Source organism: Onychostoma macrolepis, chromosome 02 (assembly GCF_012432095.1).
Source record: "Onychostoma macrolepis isolate SWU-2019 chromosome 02, ASM1243209v1, whole genome shotgun sequence".
NCBI lineage: Eukaryota > Metazoa > Chordata > Actinopteri > Cypriniformes > Cyprinidae > Onychostoma > Onychostoma macrolepis.
The window spans coordinates 26,272,201-26,290,882 of record NC_081156.1 but is presented as its reverse complement, the minus strand read 5'-3'; positions in this window follow the sequence as shown (position 1 = coordinate 26,290,882).

Here is an 18,682-nt window from a genome sequence, read left to right as displayed (position 1 = left end):
TATTGTAAAAAATCGAAGGAGAAATAATCAAATTATTATTTCTATATATTTGTATGTATACTATACCGTTAAAAGAATTGGGTGGGGTCAGTGCGATTTTTTTTTATTTTGAATAAATGAATGAATACTTTTATTCAGCAAGGATGCGTTAAATTGATTAAATGTAACAGCACAACTGTTTTCAACTTTGATAATAATAATAAAAAAACGTTTGTTAAGCAGCAAATCAGCATCATGTGACACTGAAAACGAGTAATGGCTGCTGATAATAAATAAAAAAACTAAAATAAATTTTTGAATATTTAAAAATATAAATATTTAGTTTAGAATGTAATAATATTACACAATATTATCGTTTTGATTTTTTTTAAATCAAATAAATGCAGCTTTTTTTCTTTTTTTTTAGCATAACATACTTTCAAAAGCATACATAAATCTAACCAATCCCAAACATTTGAAAATAGTGTAAAATTAAATACATAAATTAAACAAAGCAATATAAATAAATGGTTTGTTTTAAAGGAAACCTATGAAAATCATTACAGTGTTGCTTCATCTTATATTGCCAGCAAATTCATCTTGAAAATCCATATAATGAATATTTGATATATCTCCATGAAGCTCTTTCATAGCCAAAAGTTCTAGATAGAGTATGTGCAAAAAAATGTCTGCCAAACAAAGTTACGCTGTTATCCTGGTTCCAATTTGTCAATGCACTCAAATTTGCTAGTTTCATCATGTAGATTTCTCTTATCTGCATAGACTCATCTACAATACATAGCTATGTTTTTGTATTGTTAGATCAGGCTCAATACCCTGTTGACTTTCAGGGGAGCTCACAATAAGATTCTCCTGCAATCAGCAGGAATATTTGCCTCAGCTAAAGTGCCTTTTCCCACTCAGCTTGTTCAGAGGGAATTTGTGGTACATACATATTTCTTGATGGGAAGGTATTGACTCACTCTAAGGCCGACAGAGCGCTTGGTTGACCTCAGGTACACACACAACCTTGGCCTGAACGTAAGCAGATACGCTGGTGTCTAACAGAACTGCTTTGTTGTCTGGTTCACCTCTAGCTCAGCAAACAAACTAGGTTTAAACATTGCCTATGTGTATTTTAAAACATAGAATGCATGTATTTGTTAGTTGTCTTTATCATAACATTTTTCATGTGGTATAAAATTTGCACTGTTAAAAAAATGCCTAACAATCTACACTGTCTTTAATATGCATATTTTAAGTATAAACCAGATTAAACAAGTGAAAAAATATATAATCTATAAAAATTATATTTTATGAAGTGATGCTTGCTTATCAAGTAAATGCTATGTTGTTTTAAAGATTTGTAAATATTTTAGCTATTTTAGATATTTTAACAATTTTTTTTTTTTTTAGATGTTTTAAATCAACTCAAGAAAGACTAACAATTAAAAAACTTTTTATGAGGTCAGTATTTTCTGCATTCAGTTGATTAGTAAAGCTTGAGTTAAAGGTACAATTCACCAAGAAATTAATAATCATTTATTCAATTCATGTCAATATAAATCCAGTTTGTCCATTGTATGGCAAAGAGCAGCCTGAAATTTCTGCTTCATCATTTTTTTGTTTTTTAATAATCATTTTTTGGGCAGTACTATCTTTTTAATTTGACTTAAAACAGTAAAACATAAAACAACGCCACATTTTTACATATATATCTATGTCATAACACATAATACCCTCCTAAATTCCCTCCCTTCTATCTTTTTTTTTTTTTTTTTGGGTGCAGATTTTAAAAATAGCATTACTGTAGAAAGAGTTGGTTTTAAACGGTTGCTGATATTGTGGTGTGCCAGCGGGAGACCGCATCAGATGCTCAGGTTGATTTTTAAGTGTGGAATATATGGCAGACAGTCTGTCTGATGTGAGAGAGTTCTCTGCACCCCTGCAGCTTCACAGAGACTTTCTGAGGGAGATCTTTCTGCTTTTTTCATGTTTCTTGGTTTCCTGTGCCCTGCATTTACTACCCTGAGACACTGAGGAAAAAACGGCTGGAGTGCACAGCAAAGTGAGATCTCACAATATACTGTACAGATGATTGTTACTTACTTTCACATCAGATTTCCTTCAAGTTTCCTATAGTTTTATTTACTATTTAAATGAGTGCCAAAATCTATTTTAGGTTGCAGAGGTTAAAGAAACAGTCATTTTGACCCTCATGTCTTTCCAAACCAACATGATGTTATGTTTTCCAACAAATGCACCATAAAAGTAATTCTTCAGACTTTTTCTATATTTCAAGTGTCATGAAGCCATTGAATAGCTTTGTATAACAGACAGACGTAGGTTTAGCAGTTGCAACCGATTCAGTGAGTTGTCAATTAATTGAATGATTTGAGTCAGTTCTTTTCAATTAATTAAACAAATTCATTCACAAAGAGCTCTCTCTCTATATATATATTTTTTAGGGTTTTCAGAAGAACATAAGTCATACACAGTGAAAAACAAATGGTGTAGGATTTACTTCGAAGCAATTTTCACTCGGAAATTGCTGGTAAATTCTGAAGCAGAAACACTAAAATAATATTGTAATATTTCTGTTTGTAATTTAGAACTTCAAAAATAATTTTTCTAGTGCAGATTTGGAATGACAGCAGGGTGAAGTGATTTCATTTTTAGATGAACTATTTTTTAATGTGATGAATAAATAACATACAGAATATTACTCATGCGGCTCAGAAACTACAGAAAAAAAAGACACACATTTCTCAAAGCCAGATTGTTTATTTCTGTAGTGCTCCAGTAAATTTGTTCTGTGGTTTAAAAAAAGAGGAAGTGCTGTAAATAAAAAGATTCATTTTTTATGTGACATCTTCAGTGTTGCTTGATTTCTTGTAATTAAAGCCACAAGTTGCAAGAGTTCCTCTCTGTAAGCAAACTTTCCATGCACTCAATGTAGCAAACTCTTTTTAAATCAGTACAAAAATATTTGGACTCTGAAACTATTTCCATATTAGTGCAAACATGGGTTACTCCGCAGAAACTTGAATTGTGGTTGACGGGAGTAGAGCTCCATATAACCAACCAGTGAACCAGGCGGTGCGGCAGTCATCTCACCATTAGCATGCTTCTAGGAGGTGTTTAAGATGTTTTGACTCCCCAAAGGGCGGATAACAGTCCACTATTCTGACAGTTTCTGAAGGCCTTGATCACAGGTCAACCACAGCGTTTGACAATAAAGTGGCTTTCTTGTGCAATAGCATGTGGTTTTCTCCTCATTATAAGAACATTTTGACAAGGTCATGGAATTGGGTTTCTCTCGGGCTTGAAAAATGATGTGCCGTGTTATGGTGTTTAACAAATGGCAAACAAAAATGTAAAGATAGACTTGTGACTTTTTTATTAACACATTGGCAAGCATGCCTTTGACAGGGAGTAGACAAGTGCAAAGGGTTAGAAGAGAGAGAAAAGGTGATATCTACATGGTTTCTCCAAGGAGATCTCACACTACTTTTCCACAAATAAAGAATCTTTTCATGCAGTGTCAGTGAAATACCTTGCACTTTAAATAAACAAAGTGACAGATCCTGGGTTTGTGACCGGGTTGTGTTCCTTCCCCTGAGACGCACAGGGGGGTCAAACAGAGGAGAAAATGAATCCCATTTTCCTGATGTCTCTTTGACTCGTCTGAACCAAGCAATGGTGAGAAAGCTGGAGTAGGTGAAGCTCCACTGTACATTACTTGTGGAAGAAGGAAATAATGCATATAACAAAGGGGAAATATGGTGTTTTATACAAGGCCTGATTGTTAATTTTGCTTTATCTTCTATAAGAGAAAAATATGATTGAATATTTATTTTTCTCTTCACTGGTATCTGAAGGTCCAGCCCACAATTTATCTTGGCACAATTTTGCTGATCCCTTCTTATGCCAGGGATGGAAACTTAAACCTGCGTTGTATGTAATTTGGTTTATTCTGGTGGGAACTTTTTAACTAAAGCTGTGATTCAGATTCAGAGGTGTGAAATACATGTACACTCATTGCCAAAAATATCGGCACCCATGGTAAATATGATCAAAGAAGGCTGTGAAAATTAATCTGTATTGTTGATCCTTCTGATCTTTTATTTAAAAAAATCACAAAAATCTAACCTTTCATTGGATAATAAGAATTTAAAATGGGGGGAAATATCATTATGAAATAAATGTTTTTCTCAAATACTTGAAAAAATAATAATTTTTGCTTCCAAGGTTTCTGCATCAGTTTTGCTTTACTGACAAAAAGGAAAATTATTTTTTACTTTTTTCCCCTAGATACCGAAATTAATGTTTTCATTTGGCTGAAAACAGAAAATATCATTTTTAATAATCAATTATTAAATCTATTTAATCAAGTAAACACTGCTACTAAATATGGTTGTGTATGATTTTTACTTTCAAGTATCAAAGTACCATTAAATTCTGATATTATTTTCCTTTTACCCAGGTATGTTTTTGGCAATATACCGTGACATATTAATTAAGTGAATATTTGACAAAGTATCCATGCTATTTAATCTACCTATTTTTGTACAAGTCATGATAGTGTATTTTCTGTGTATTTCCCAAATGTACACTCTCCTCCTTTCTCTGGTTTTCTATTTGTTTATTTGTGCTGTTTCTTAGTTTGAATTGATATTGATCCTCATCCAATCATGTGGCTCCGTTGGGATTAGTTCAGTCAATAGCACTAATTACATCCAGCATTCCAATGCCTGTTCCTCTGCAAATTTGACACTGTCAATAAAAATAGATTCGACTTTTGCTGTTGCATTGGCAAAGTAACAAATGGAAATTACAATAAATATTAATGTGCCTTTGACTCACTCTTTATACATAATTAAGGCACAGACGTCAAAGGGGTGATGGGAATGACCTTGGGTTATTAATGACCTTCATTTATGGATGAATGAGCATTATGATGGGGTTTTTTTTTCAGAACAGCAGAGTCTGGGAGTCTCTTGGGTCTGCCAAAACTGCCTTCCTTCTTGGTTTAGCCAATTAACTTAACTTTTTCCCATTGTATACAGCTATATCACGGTGAAAGCGTTGGCAGCTCCCTTTGTGTAACAACAGGAGGGAATTATCCGAGCCCAAATATTTCTCTTTCATAAGGATGTTGGTGAAAGTTTACACGGGAGTTCAGTAAACAGACATGAGAGAAGCTCAGGTCAGCCAAATCCCTCCCTCAGCGCAGCCAGCCAACAACTCAGTCTTCCTGAATATCACAGGAAGCAGGAGAACCTCTTACTATTGAAATATATGGGAACACTTAGGGAAGAATAAACATTAAGATAAGATTTTTCCAACCCCGGCACGGACCTCACAGTAAGATGATTAAACCATTGTGCTTTTCCTCCCCATTGTAACATAACAAGTTCAATGTTTTCCAGAAGATTCATTCCAGGAATATTTGAAGTCTTGCCAGTGTTCAGATTTGCACATGCTGCTGTTGCCATTTATGCAACAGAAAATAAGCAGGAAGTGCAGTGAGGGTTTCTGTTCTTCAGGATTCTTCACAAATAAGTTGGTCAAAATCATCAAAGTGTGAGGTTATTTAGAAATTAAATTCATATTGGCTTCATAATGGGTCTGATTTAAGAATAGTTCACAATGGATCCAATAGCTGTTTTAAAGCCTCCTCCAAGCAACATAAAGTGGTCGTAATTAGATGCAGCAGACATTGAAATGAACAGCAGTTGCTCACTGGACGAAAGCGAAGTTGATCCCAAAATGAAGGAAATTGGTTTCCAGCATGGTGTACACAACATACGGGCCTGACTAGCTGAAATATGATGGCCATTACAGATTCATAAAACACTGGCTGTAGCTCTCATCAGCTGTGCCCTGTGAACATCTCAGAAGAGCGTTTCAACCGCCCACCAGCCTGGGACGAGCAGCAGGGCGTAGAAAGAGGAGCCATGTGTTGAACTGAACGTAGCATTTTCTTCCTTATGAACCTGTGTAGCAAAAATATTTTTATGCCAAAAAATGTCCTGAAATGCAGATTGCAATGCATGTAATAAATCACAAAGATATTTAGATATAAATGCACAGACACTCAAATTTTGGCTGATATGATTATTATTGTGAAATTATTATTGATAACTGATAAATGGTAAAAGATATTATAATTCTACAAGTTGTAAATAAAATAAGATTGTTGACGGTTATTATAGTAAACTAAAACTGAAACTAAATTAAGAAATTTCATTACTTGAAAAATAAAAATAACTTCAACTAAAACCAAAATTAAAAACTAATAAAATTATATATATATATATATATATATATACTACTAAAAATGACAAAACTACATAATAGGATTACTTCAACCTTAAAATTACAATTAAAATGGAAACTATGGAAATGCAAACTGATTCAAAATATCAATAAAAACTATAATAGTATCTCAATGGTACTAAAATAACACTAGAAAAGTCTTCCTATAACATTTAATATTTAATTCAATGTTACTTGCAGATTTTGAAATGTGAAATTAACTACCAATTTCTGAGTAAAAATTGTTTCTACCTTAAATCAATGTACTATTTTGTCAAAACAAATTAAACATGAAACATTGACGACTAAAGCCAATCATTTTAAATACTCTCAAAAGCATCACAATGTTTGAAAAAAAGTTAGCAAAATTCATGTTTGTCAAATTGTTAGGTGATTTTTTTATTATGTTCTCATATCTGTTTAACAAACATGTTCACCCTTTCACAGAATTCTGCAGGTTTTCTCAAAAAAAATCAATAGATGGTGTCTGAACCTGGTTATAGGTATTATTCCACACATTTATCTTCTTTTCTACTGTGTTTGAAATACTGTACTAGTATTACTCAGATGTATTTTGTGCAATTTAATCCACCTCCACGGAGCTGATGGCAGATGGGTTTGAACGCTCTTCCTCTGTCTGTAACGGCATGAGTTCATTTCTGGGAAGGGCGCTGCAAGAGCACTGGGACACACCCCAGAGCCACACACACACTGCTGACTCCTGCAGCTTGCGGGTGCTGTCACTGCTATGATGCAAATCATTTGTTTTGGTGAGTTTTTCTGCTCATCAGCACAAAAAAACAGACACACTGAACGGAAAGGTAAAACAGGTGCAGGCAGGTTTTGTTGTGCCCCACCACTGCAAAAAAGTTAGACTGGAGACTAAAATGATATTTTTAACAAGTTATCAACGCATGAGTCTCACTTGAGCTCTGCTGCTGTAAACAGCTGCAAACATTCAGCTATTATGAAGTGGTTATGGAATATTATAACAGAGCACTGACACAGAGTTGTTTTGGGCTAAATTTGAAGATGTTTTCATTGTTTACATGCAGAAAGAATATTCAGATATGCATCTTCCCATCAATAAAAACATTCCATTGTGAGCAATTTATTTGTTTATATTGTTATTTATTATAATTTATTTATTTTATTATTCATTTTTATTGTTATTCCCACAAAAATATGCTGTCATTTAAAAGTTTGGAGTTGGAAAGACTATATCAAAATGTTTTTCAAAGACATCTCTTGTTTACCAAGGCAGAATTGATTTAATTAAAAAAATGTAGTAAAACAGTCCCTTTGTGATATATTATTCCAATTTAAATACCTTTTTCTATTTTTATATATTTTAAAATATTTTAATTCTTAATAATTTATTCCTGTGATGCAAAGCAGATTTTTCAGCATCCATTACTCTAGTCTTCAGTGCCACTTCATCCTTCAGAATTTGCAGATTTGGTGCTCAAAAACATTTCTTATTATAATCACTGTTGAAAACAGCTGTGCTGTTTAATATTTTAGTTATTTTTTTTTTTTTTCATAATTCTTTGAGGAATATACAGTTCTACTGTTGGAGAAAGTTACTTTTAAAAGTAGTGCATTGCAATATTGTGTTACTTCCTTAAAAAAAGTGTGTTACTTAGTTACTTTTTTATGGAAAGTAATGTTTTTTTGCGTTCCTTTTTCTCAACTGGGCTGGGCTTGCTTGTTTGTTATTAATAAAAAAAGGTAATTTGTTTGGCAAATTCAGCAATAAAACACAAATGTTTATCTAAAGTCATTTTTGCTTATTATGGTTGAACTGGAACACGAAGGTCAGCAGCAAAGACACTGGTTAATAAAATGGGATTAAATACATAAAGGATATTTGCATTATTTAACATATTTAATTATTGCAAGTTTATGTCATATTCTGAGTTTGCATTTCACTGTTTTCATTCATTTTGAGGAACACTGAATCTGTCAATGTATTTTCATATTCATATAGTCTAAAACTACAGTAATCATCATGTTCACACAGCGCACACAATGCCTCCTTACTCCCGATTTCACTCAACATGGGGACAGGAGAGCTGTCAGTCAATAAATGGAAACAAAATAATTGGCGTTACTCAGATATTTTCTTCTAAATTAAAAAGTAATGCGTTGCTTTACTAGTTACTTGAAAAAAGTCATCTGATTACATAACTCACATTACTTGTAATGCGTTACCCCCGACACTGTACAGTTCAACAGCATTTATTTGACACATAAATCTTTTGTAACATTATAAATGTCTTTATTACATCTTTTGATCAATGTAATGCATCCTTGCTAAATAATTTTCTTCAAAAGAATTGTACTGACCCCAAACTTTTGAATGGTAGGTATATACACTGTGACGAGTTGGTTGCCTCCCCCTTATTATCATCACCACCCCGTCCCTTATTCCCCGCCCTTCACCAGGCTCTCGACGGGAGTGGGTGTGTGAGAGAGGAGGGGCGCTGAAACAGCTACGGCGTGTGATGAGGCGCACCTGAACCGAATGGAGCCTCATCACCGCCGCTGTTCAAATACCGAGCGCCTCTCCTCGAGAGATCGGTCTCTTCCCCACGTGCATGCACACTGGTGTCCTCACCCGTGTTACGGCCGTCGGGCCAGGATGCCGGGCCGACCAAGTCCCGTCGTGATGCCATGGGCCAAGAGGTAGACGACGTTGCTGGAGAAGCCACCGTCCCTCGCGCCCTGGACCTTAGAGGGGAGCGCGTGCGGCCGCCGGACTCCGCCCCTTACCTGGACCCTCCCTTCCACTGTGTCTGTCGTTTGCTCCTCCGGTCACAATACCTAAAAAATGTCTTTACACAGCCTAAGTAAGGCTGCTCTTTGCCAGCTCAATAATTCAGTATAAAACATAATGCTATATAGGAGCCAGACTAAATTATACCTGCCCTGACCCACCTTCGACCCTAGTATACAGATGTAATTGCTGTGTAAATCCATGTATGCTACCTCTGAGCAGCATGAAACAATCAGTGTAAACTGTAAAGACACACCTCCTTTGCAATGTAAATTTGTCAAAAGGGGTCGTCATGTGACACAGCAGCCACAACAGCACTTATGTTTTATTTATTTTTTCCTTTTTTTTTCGAAACATTTCCAAAAACATTAACTATATCATGACATATCTTGATTCTCACCTTTATAGATTGTTAGTTGATCTAGTGGGCGATCAAAGTAACCTAATAATGTAAACTATTAAATATAGGTGTCATGCCATAACATATTTTAATATGACTGACTTTATATTTAATGTGAATTTAACCTGAAAGTTAATGTGAATAAAAACATTGTAAGTTAGGCTACTAATCATAACATTTTCACTGTACAGAAAGAGAGCAAAGAACATTTACATTATCAAAGAACATTTTTACTGACAGTCTAGAGTTCAAGCACTTTCAAAAACTCCCATTAAAATCACTGAAGCTGTTTACACTATGAAATTATCTTACAGATTCGTATACACATTTGCACTTTGTTGTTTCTGACAAGAGAATTCGCCAGAAAGAGGTATTCAGTCAGCAAGCTAGTGAAGAAAACACCGGCATTTTAGCGATGACTCATCTGAATGCCTCTGATTGGCCATTGCATTCATAAGCTCAACAGCATCTTGTGTGATTGGTTATAATGCGCAGTGCTGTAAAAACGCATCTGTCTTTGTCTCTGTGCCAGCCAGAGAATGCAGATTTGAATTTAGCAGCTGATGATATGACACATTGAACGTTCTAATCACACCGGTGTTATTGTATTAAATATATAAAATATGAATCTTTTTTGTCTTTTGGAAGCTGCATTCAAAATCCACTTGGCTCAAAAATCACTTTGAATGGGCATGATGCCCCTGGTCGCTACGATAAATTAGGAACATGTATGTGTGTGTGTGTGTGTGTGTGTGTGTGTGTGTGTGGAAGCATGAATAACATGTGTCAGTGTATAATTAGTATGCCACAAGGCTGTTTGCAGTTGATCGGATCTTGCAGTTCGGTGCACACTGCAGCTGAATTCTGAGCAGTCCAGATGAACTTTGTCAACCTTCAGCTCTGCCCTTCAGATCAGCACTTTCTTCAGCCCAGATATTCTCTAATTATCATCCACTTACAGTATTTCAATAAATAATTAAAGCATAAGTCATCAATCAAGACTGAAACATTGATAACAAGAGAGGACAAAAATCCAATACGCGCCAAGCCTCACAACTCAATATCATAAATAAGTTGTGGGTCGTAATATTCGCATAAATCACGTCGCAAATATTACAGAGGGCGCTGCGAGCGATGAGAATTTTGTTAATCATAGCGGATGCTGATAATTCGAAGTGTAAAAATGACACCACCGCACTCAAAAGCCTAAAAGGCCTCACTTGGTGCCTGTAGGAGCCGAATTGCATTTCACTGGCAGTAAAACTAAAGGAAATGCCCGGCTTTTGGAGAGATTGATAGTTATTGATTTAGCCAGAGGCGGACAGACTCGCTCCTGTGGTTCCTGCTCTATAGCAGCTGCGGTAGCGTTGCACATTTTCGGCAAGCGCGGACCACCTGCAGTGCATTGCAGCCTGGCAGAGAAGCTTTATAAGACTGTGATCCTAAAATTCCACACGATGCAGCTGTAATATGGATTATGGACACACACGTACGCACATGTGCATGAAATCTGCAACTTTTGTCCAGTGATGATTGTTGTTTTCTTCTGTCAGTATATGGGTGGGTCTTTCCAGATAAGAGCGACTGGTTGGTAGCTGCCATCGCCGGCGGGATTTCGCAATGAGCAGACGCCTGCTAGGCTCCATATGCAGGAACATTCTGATAAGATGAGTGAAATTTAAGCCCTCAAGCCTCCGAAAACAAGTGCCTGTGGCCTGCACAGAAAAAGTTCTGCAGAAATTACTTTTCCTCCCCGCTGGCTTTATGAGGTTTAACAAACTCATCTGTGCTCGAAACAGGAGGCTGAATTTGATGTCCTCGCCACATTCGAACGAGAGGTTTCAGATTCGCTTGAACCGCTTGACAGGGTAATTGAGGGCTCCACATTGACGCAAATGGGTCTATTACGTTGGCATGATAACCTTGTCATGCACTTGCTATCTTAATGAATGGAAACATGTGATGGCTGTCAACGGAGAGCAAAGAAAAGACAATTTCACATCAACGTGAACATGAATATACTTTCATTTAAAGGAATAGTTCAGGCAAAAATGTAAAATTTGTCATTATTTACTCATGCCGATGACATCTGAAATCCATATGCTGTTATTTTTACATTCACATTCAAAAAAGGGAGTTTTTGAAGAATCTTCACTCAAGATTTTCATACAATGACAGCTCTGAAAATAACAGAAAATTTCTATAAAAGTATTGCAGAATTAGTCCATATGACACTACATTCTTTTGAAGCCATATACCTGTAATAGGCTTGTGTGAGGTGAAAAACTGTTTGGTTGTCAACATTCTTCAACATATCTTCTTTTATGTTCTGCAGAAGAAAAGAAGAAAGAAATGCATACTTTGTAACAGTGTGTGAGCAAATAATGACAGAATTTTCATCTTTGGGTGAAATCTACCCTTAAAGTCTTGATTGATTTAGTGAACACAGTAAAGACATAAATGTCAGTCATTTTCACACTTAAATCTGTCCTATGGCTTCAGAAGACTGGAATTTAATGCACATGTTGTATAGACCGGTGGTTCTCAACCACATTCCTGGAGGACCCCCAACACTCCTTTGTCTGACACACCCAGTTCAAGTCTGTGAGTCTCTAATGAGCACGTGACCTGAATCAGGTGTGTTTGATTAAGGAGACATGCAAAATGTGGTTAAGAACCACCGGTCTAGACTACCTTTTTAGGGCTTTAATAGTGCTTTTTGGGTCTTTTTGGAGCTTGAAAGCTATGAAAGCTTGTTTCCGTCACAGGATAATTGTAGCAGGCAAATAATTGTAATAGGTAAATTGCAAATTTTAATCTCAAAATTTAAGCTTTTCTAAATAGTCGTGAGTTTATAACTCACAATTATGACTTTTCTCGCAACTGAATTAGAAACTTCCATTTTCAAGAAAATAATTCAGAATTGTGAAAAATCTGTTACTTTTTTATTTTAATAATTAATAATAAAATTATCCTTAGTTTATATCTCACAATTCTGACTTCTTTATAGCAACTGAATTAGTTATAAATGTCAAAATTGTGAGTTATAAACTTTTGAGAAAACTCAGACCTTTTTATTTAAAAAACTAAACAAAACATGAATTGCATCAGAATTGCCACATATAAACTCCGAATTGCAAAAAAAAAAAAAAACTGAATTGTGAGATGAAAAAGTTGAAATTACCTTTTTTTATTATATATTTTTTTTCATCCTGCGGCAGAAACAAGCTTCCATAGATTGCTCCAAACTGTAGCATATAAAAAATCTGCATGAAGATCCTTCAAAATTTTAAATTTGTGTTTCACAGAAAAAGATGACAGCAATCGGGTTTATAACGACGCGAATAAGTACTGACAGAATCATAATTTTGTTGTCAACTGTTCCTTTAAATATTTTGGTCTTCCATACAGTGGAGCTTGTTTGTGGTTGTGGCTGGAAATGTTTGTACCTGCATAAATTTTGCTCTCCCATGAATTCTAATGCATGCTCCCTAATCAGAGTTTGCCTTATATCTTCGGGGCCATGTCATTTTGATGATCGCATTACGATGCCCCAACACTCGCTCTGTTTAACGCGTAATCTGTGTTGCCACGTTGGGCAAATCTCCCTGAACTTTCTTACTTACTGGAGGCTAAAAAATGCATCAGCATTGCATCGGTAAATGTGTGATTTATGTGGTAACAGAGATGCAATCAGAAGAGTCCGGAGTCATCAATCACAACTATGTTTTTCTCTTCTCAGGCTGTGTATGGAGATGGTGCCGCCTCCGCAGTGCATTGACATGCAAACCAGATCCCACTAGAGACATGGAGAGAAGTATCAAACCGAGGACTGACTGATGAATGACTAAGGTTTGCTTAAAGGTTACCATCTCTTCTTTTCACTCTTTTTATCGCTCTTTCTCTCTTGTGTCATTCTCATTCCCTCCTCCTGATTAATACGTCTTGATTATATGCCATGAAATGACTTGGCGCAAGACACGCACATATAAATTTGCTCTACTGATGTAATATTAAGCATGTCCGCTCACATCAGTTCAGCTCTCATTGACAGTTCTTTCCAAGTATTTAGTAGCTATTTTTAAAATGCACTCGGACTAGCTTTAGTATTGATTGAGTCATGCTCTCAAGTATGTATTTACAAAATGCTGAGTTAATCTTGTCCATTAGATATGGCCAGCTAATATAAAACTATGTAATCACCTCATTCTGCCTTTAATGCTATATAACATAGCTCGATTGTAAGGATTGGCATGGGCCAGTGTGAGAGATTCTGTCATTCATTGTGCTTTGTACTGTAACACATCTATCAGAATCAGCATTGGTCACATGTCTATTCATTTCACTTGACCTTTTTAGATGTTATGAATGCTTCTAGTTTGAATTTGTCACAAAATTATACATTATTTAGCCAATTGACATTGCTAGACAGGGTTCTGTCGAAATGGAGACAACTTTGAATTATGAAGGCAAAAGAAAATGGTTTGTAAACATCAGTTTGAATGGATTGAAAAAAAAGAAACAAATCAATACTGCTTTATACCACAAGCTGTTGGTTTGCAGCAAAAGTTGATAAGTTAGGAGCATTTTTCTCAACAATTGCCAGCAAATTGCCCATTTTGTGTGATTTTTTTTTATGCAATTATGTTTAATTTGGCTTTACCGTTTAGGTATCCAAATTGAACAATTTTAGCCTTTTCTCATATCCACTTCTGTAATTTCAATATGAATTCATAACTGCACAATTTATGACTTACTTTTACATTACTGTACAAGATCCTTTGTACAACATACAAAGAGATGAAAAATGATTATTGAGCTCTGTACATACTGATACATACCCTATTAAACATAAAGATTCCAAAATGTGGTTTTCGCACTCATTTTGGGTTCCCCAGAGAACCTTTTAGTGAGCAGTTCTCTTGTCAGTTTTCTCAATAAATAACATTTTAATAATCTAATGGCCATTTGTCCACTATAAAGAATAACTGTGAATATGGAGATTAAAGTTTATTCATGGAACCATCAATGCCAGTAAAATAAAGGTTCCAAAAGTGGGTTTTTGCAGCGATGCCAGAGAAGAACCTTTCAGTAAACAGTTCTTAAAAGAACCATTTTTTTTCCAAGTGAGAGAAACATTTAAATAATCTAAAGAACCTTTGTCCACTTCCAACCTTGGAAAGGTTCTATGAATGTTAAAGGTTCTTCAACCTTCTTCAAAGGTTCTTAAACTTTAATATTTAATTATGGTGAAAATCAGGTCACTTTATGACAATCGTCTCAAGGTCAAAAGGTGGCCCAATCAACCTGAATTTGCTTTAAACTCTCATAGACTGCATTACAATAAGTAAACACATTTCTGTTCGTGATTCCTCAAGTTTCATTCAAAAACTTTACAAACACAAGTTCTAAAACTCTTCATAAGGAGAGCAGACAACAGTGTGCTGCTCTTGTGAAGCTCACGACTATTAAACGAGTCAGACACTCCCAACGAAACACAAGTCGGCACTTCACATCTCCGTTCCCTTTGAAGCCATTCAAATATAGAATCAGGATGACAGTCCTAAAGATGGATGACATGGTTCATTGTGACTCCGAGAGTAAACCAGCTTCATTATTTGAGAATATTCCGCACTCTCAGATCCTTTTCCTTTTCTCCCCTGATGAAATAAGAGAAGAGAGAGAAAACAAAGATGGCAAGAAAAGTAAATGTGAGTCACTCAAAAAGGTCTCACCTAACAAGATTTACAAAAAAAGACTAACATAAAAGATTTAACACATCGGTAAGTGTTTTCCAAGTCCACATGGAGTAACTGAAGTGTTAGATTCAAGTTTTGAGGTGTTTTTTGATGATTATTTTTTAAGTACATACGAAGTGTGAACCTCTTCAATAACATCAGCAGACTTTGAAATGTGATCATCTTTGGGATGTTTTAACAATGCTTCAGTCTGCATGGAGGCTAAATTCACTTCCTTCCAGTGACATCTTATTACGGCGGCCATTTAAGCCCCAGTGACAAGGTCAAACCGAGACACTCTCACTCGTCACATACTAATCAAGAGAGGCGAGATGATGGCTTTTGTGGATATTGACCACAACAAGACTTCAATATCCTCAAATGAGACATTTTCCTATTATAAGAGCTCCGACCCTTATTAAATATCTGACCTCAAATATTTCCAGGGCAGAAATAAAAAAAGTGCATGGCGATTTGGTGACTCTTCCTTTTCCTTTTCAAAAATGAACACAGTACAACTTATTTCCCTTGTCAAGAGATAATTGTCCTGCTTTACAGTCCTATTTCTAGTGACTTTTAAATTCATTTGGAGCTGAAATGAAGAAGCCTGGGGACCACCATAGAGAGAATGATATGTAAAACTCTTGCTGCTTATTCTGTTCATGGTGAAGTTCTGTCAAAGCGGTTTGCCGAGGCAATCTCATGGGTCAGCGCACGCTCTAAATTAAGTTACACATCCTAATTGCTGCCTGTAGCAATTAGAGCCGAAATATGGGCACAATAAAATTAATACATAGCGTTTGTTTGACTGGAGAAATTTTGTTTGTACACTAACCTGTTGGTATTTATAGAAGCCATTTGACATGGAAGAGGAGAGAACCAGCTAAAAAAGGATAATTATAGAATCTCGTGGCCCAACGCCAGAGAAAACATGTTTTTGTTTGTCTTCGGTGCCCCTTTGAGAGGAAGGGATCCTGAATGTTTGGAATAGGCCGGCGGACTGTGGATTTTTAAACTCTCCTGACTAATCACGTCGGAAAAGATCAAATACTCAGGACAGAAGGATAGCCTTTTCCTCGCCCACCATTTCCCTGCATATCAAACACAGGAAGAGCTGAAGAAGAGAAAATGTCAAGGGGCCAGAGTCTCGTTTGAACCTAACTTCTGTAATTATCAAGGCTAATTTAAGTTGCTATTTTCCAGCACTTGCCAGAATGTAAAAATCAGTGTTTAGTGAGGCAAGTGAAATGTTGAATTAAATGTTACTGGTGTTGACATTCATTTGCCCGAAAAACTGAAAATAATAATTAGACCGATGATTAATAAATACAAATAAACTAATTTTATGTTACGCCTGGTTGCTGCCTCTCTCCATTACCACTGCCACTAAAGGTTAATCACTGACATAAATGCCTCAAAACATAGGCGTTATTATTATTTTTCTGTTGCATGACCTGAATGCATGAACTGATTAAATGTATATAGCACAAAATACCATATTAGTTGCTTTAGTTAAGAGTCTGCCCAATGCATATATAATGAAATAAAACGCATTAAACGGTGTCACAATATAAAACCACTTATGACCACTGCTGAATCCAGCTATTTCTAATATAAAAGCATGTCAATGAAGAGATTTGTTTTACCGCAGTACTTAACATCACAGCATTCTCAGCTCTGTTCTGTGTCAGCAGATCTAAACTAATACATGACAAGTACTGTCTTCTGTGTACTTGTGGTAACATACAACATGTATATCAGGGATCTTCAGTCACCACTGTCATCACAGTCACCGCAGTCACCACAGTCATCAGCCCCAATGCACACCAGATCGCAATCACCCGAGTACTGATCACCCGCACCTGTCCCAGCTCATTAGGACCCCTATATCCCTGCACTTCCACAGCATCTGGTCTACAGTTAGAATTGTTGTTGTTGTTACCTGCCTCCTTGCCATTTGATGTTCCAATGTGCCTTTAGAAAACCTGTAAGAGACAAGCATCTATCATTATCAGCTAAGAGACTCTAATATCATAACAGCCATAATATACTCACCTGGCATCTGTCCTCTCTCCTTTGCCTCAGTTCCTTGGTCAATAAAGCTGCTGTTGAGCTCACTTAACTCTGTTCCAGGTCTGTTTGCTGACAAGGTATTTGTGCTAATGAGGTGAAACTTCTCAGAATTTGTCTTAATCAGGTTTCTAAAATAGCTTACATAAAACATTCTTTTATTACAGCGTCGCTATGGACAACAGTGAATATAAGGAAATATTTTATTTGCTGGGTGGCGACTGACCAATAATTAAGCTAGCTGCAGTGATGAAATGTGTTCATGTTTTCACCTTCAGTTCATGGATGGATGGATGGATGGATATTTTGATATTTCCTTTTAACGGTAAAAACCACCTTTCATGTAATCAGTTGTTTTAGGGATGGGCCTATATACAAAATGTCTTTATCCAGCCTAGGCTCACTGGAAAAATTGGCTTCTATCTACATGTTTGCAAATCTTCAAAAACTTGGCTATACAATTAACTGCAGTTTCCAGCTGAAGAGACCACTAGTGGCAGTAAAACACCAACAACTTGTGTTCTGTTCACCTAAATTACCATGCTGCTTTTGGGGATGGCTACAATACTGCAACAAAACACTTCTATCATAGTGCATATTTAAACTAATACATTCTGAAATTTGCATCACATAGCCAACTTTGTGTGTGTGTTTTTTTTTTTCCTGATTTAACCCGTGACACAAATGTCATGATAAGAGAGCTCAAAGACTTGTTAAAGAAAAATAACAAAGGTTGCTTCAGCAAATATATATATATATATATATATATATTTTTTTTTTTTTTTTTTTTTAATTAAAAAAACTGTTTGCTAACACTGTTGGTTAGGTTTTAGTGAGTCGTTCGTGAACAAATTGATTCCTTTAAGTAAATGATGGGAGTCGGCTCCTTTCTGAGGCATTTTTTTTTTTTTTGTAAATTAATACAGACAGAATAATATTACTTTTTTTTTTTTTTTTCTCTGTCTGAATTTAACTGAATGGTGGTTTAATGTGTGTGCCTGCCACCAAGCACATGTAATGACCGTATTCTCCACAGTGCTCGTGACTGGTTGGACTTTATGTGGCACCCCATGTTCTGTTTCGAGAGTGATTTCATTTGGAATGGTTTGGATAGTTCATTGTAACAGTCTGTAATAGTGTTTTATTTTACCGTACATTATTTGATTTTTGGAAAGGTTTGGTATAATTACATTGAATAACACAAACCAATCATAAGTCAAAACATGTCTAAATTTGACTTAATCACAAAAGTCAGAAGTGGTACTAAATGATGAGGCATTTGGGAACCAAAAGAGCTGGATCTTAACTGCTGAGCTGAGCCAAATGATCTGGCTAAACAAACATTAAAGCTATAAATAAAATAGTTCTCATATGTATTGTTTTGTGGGATGTGAC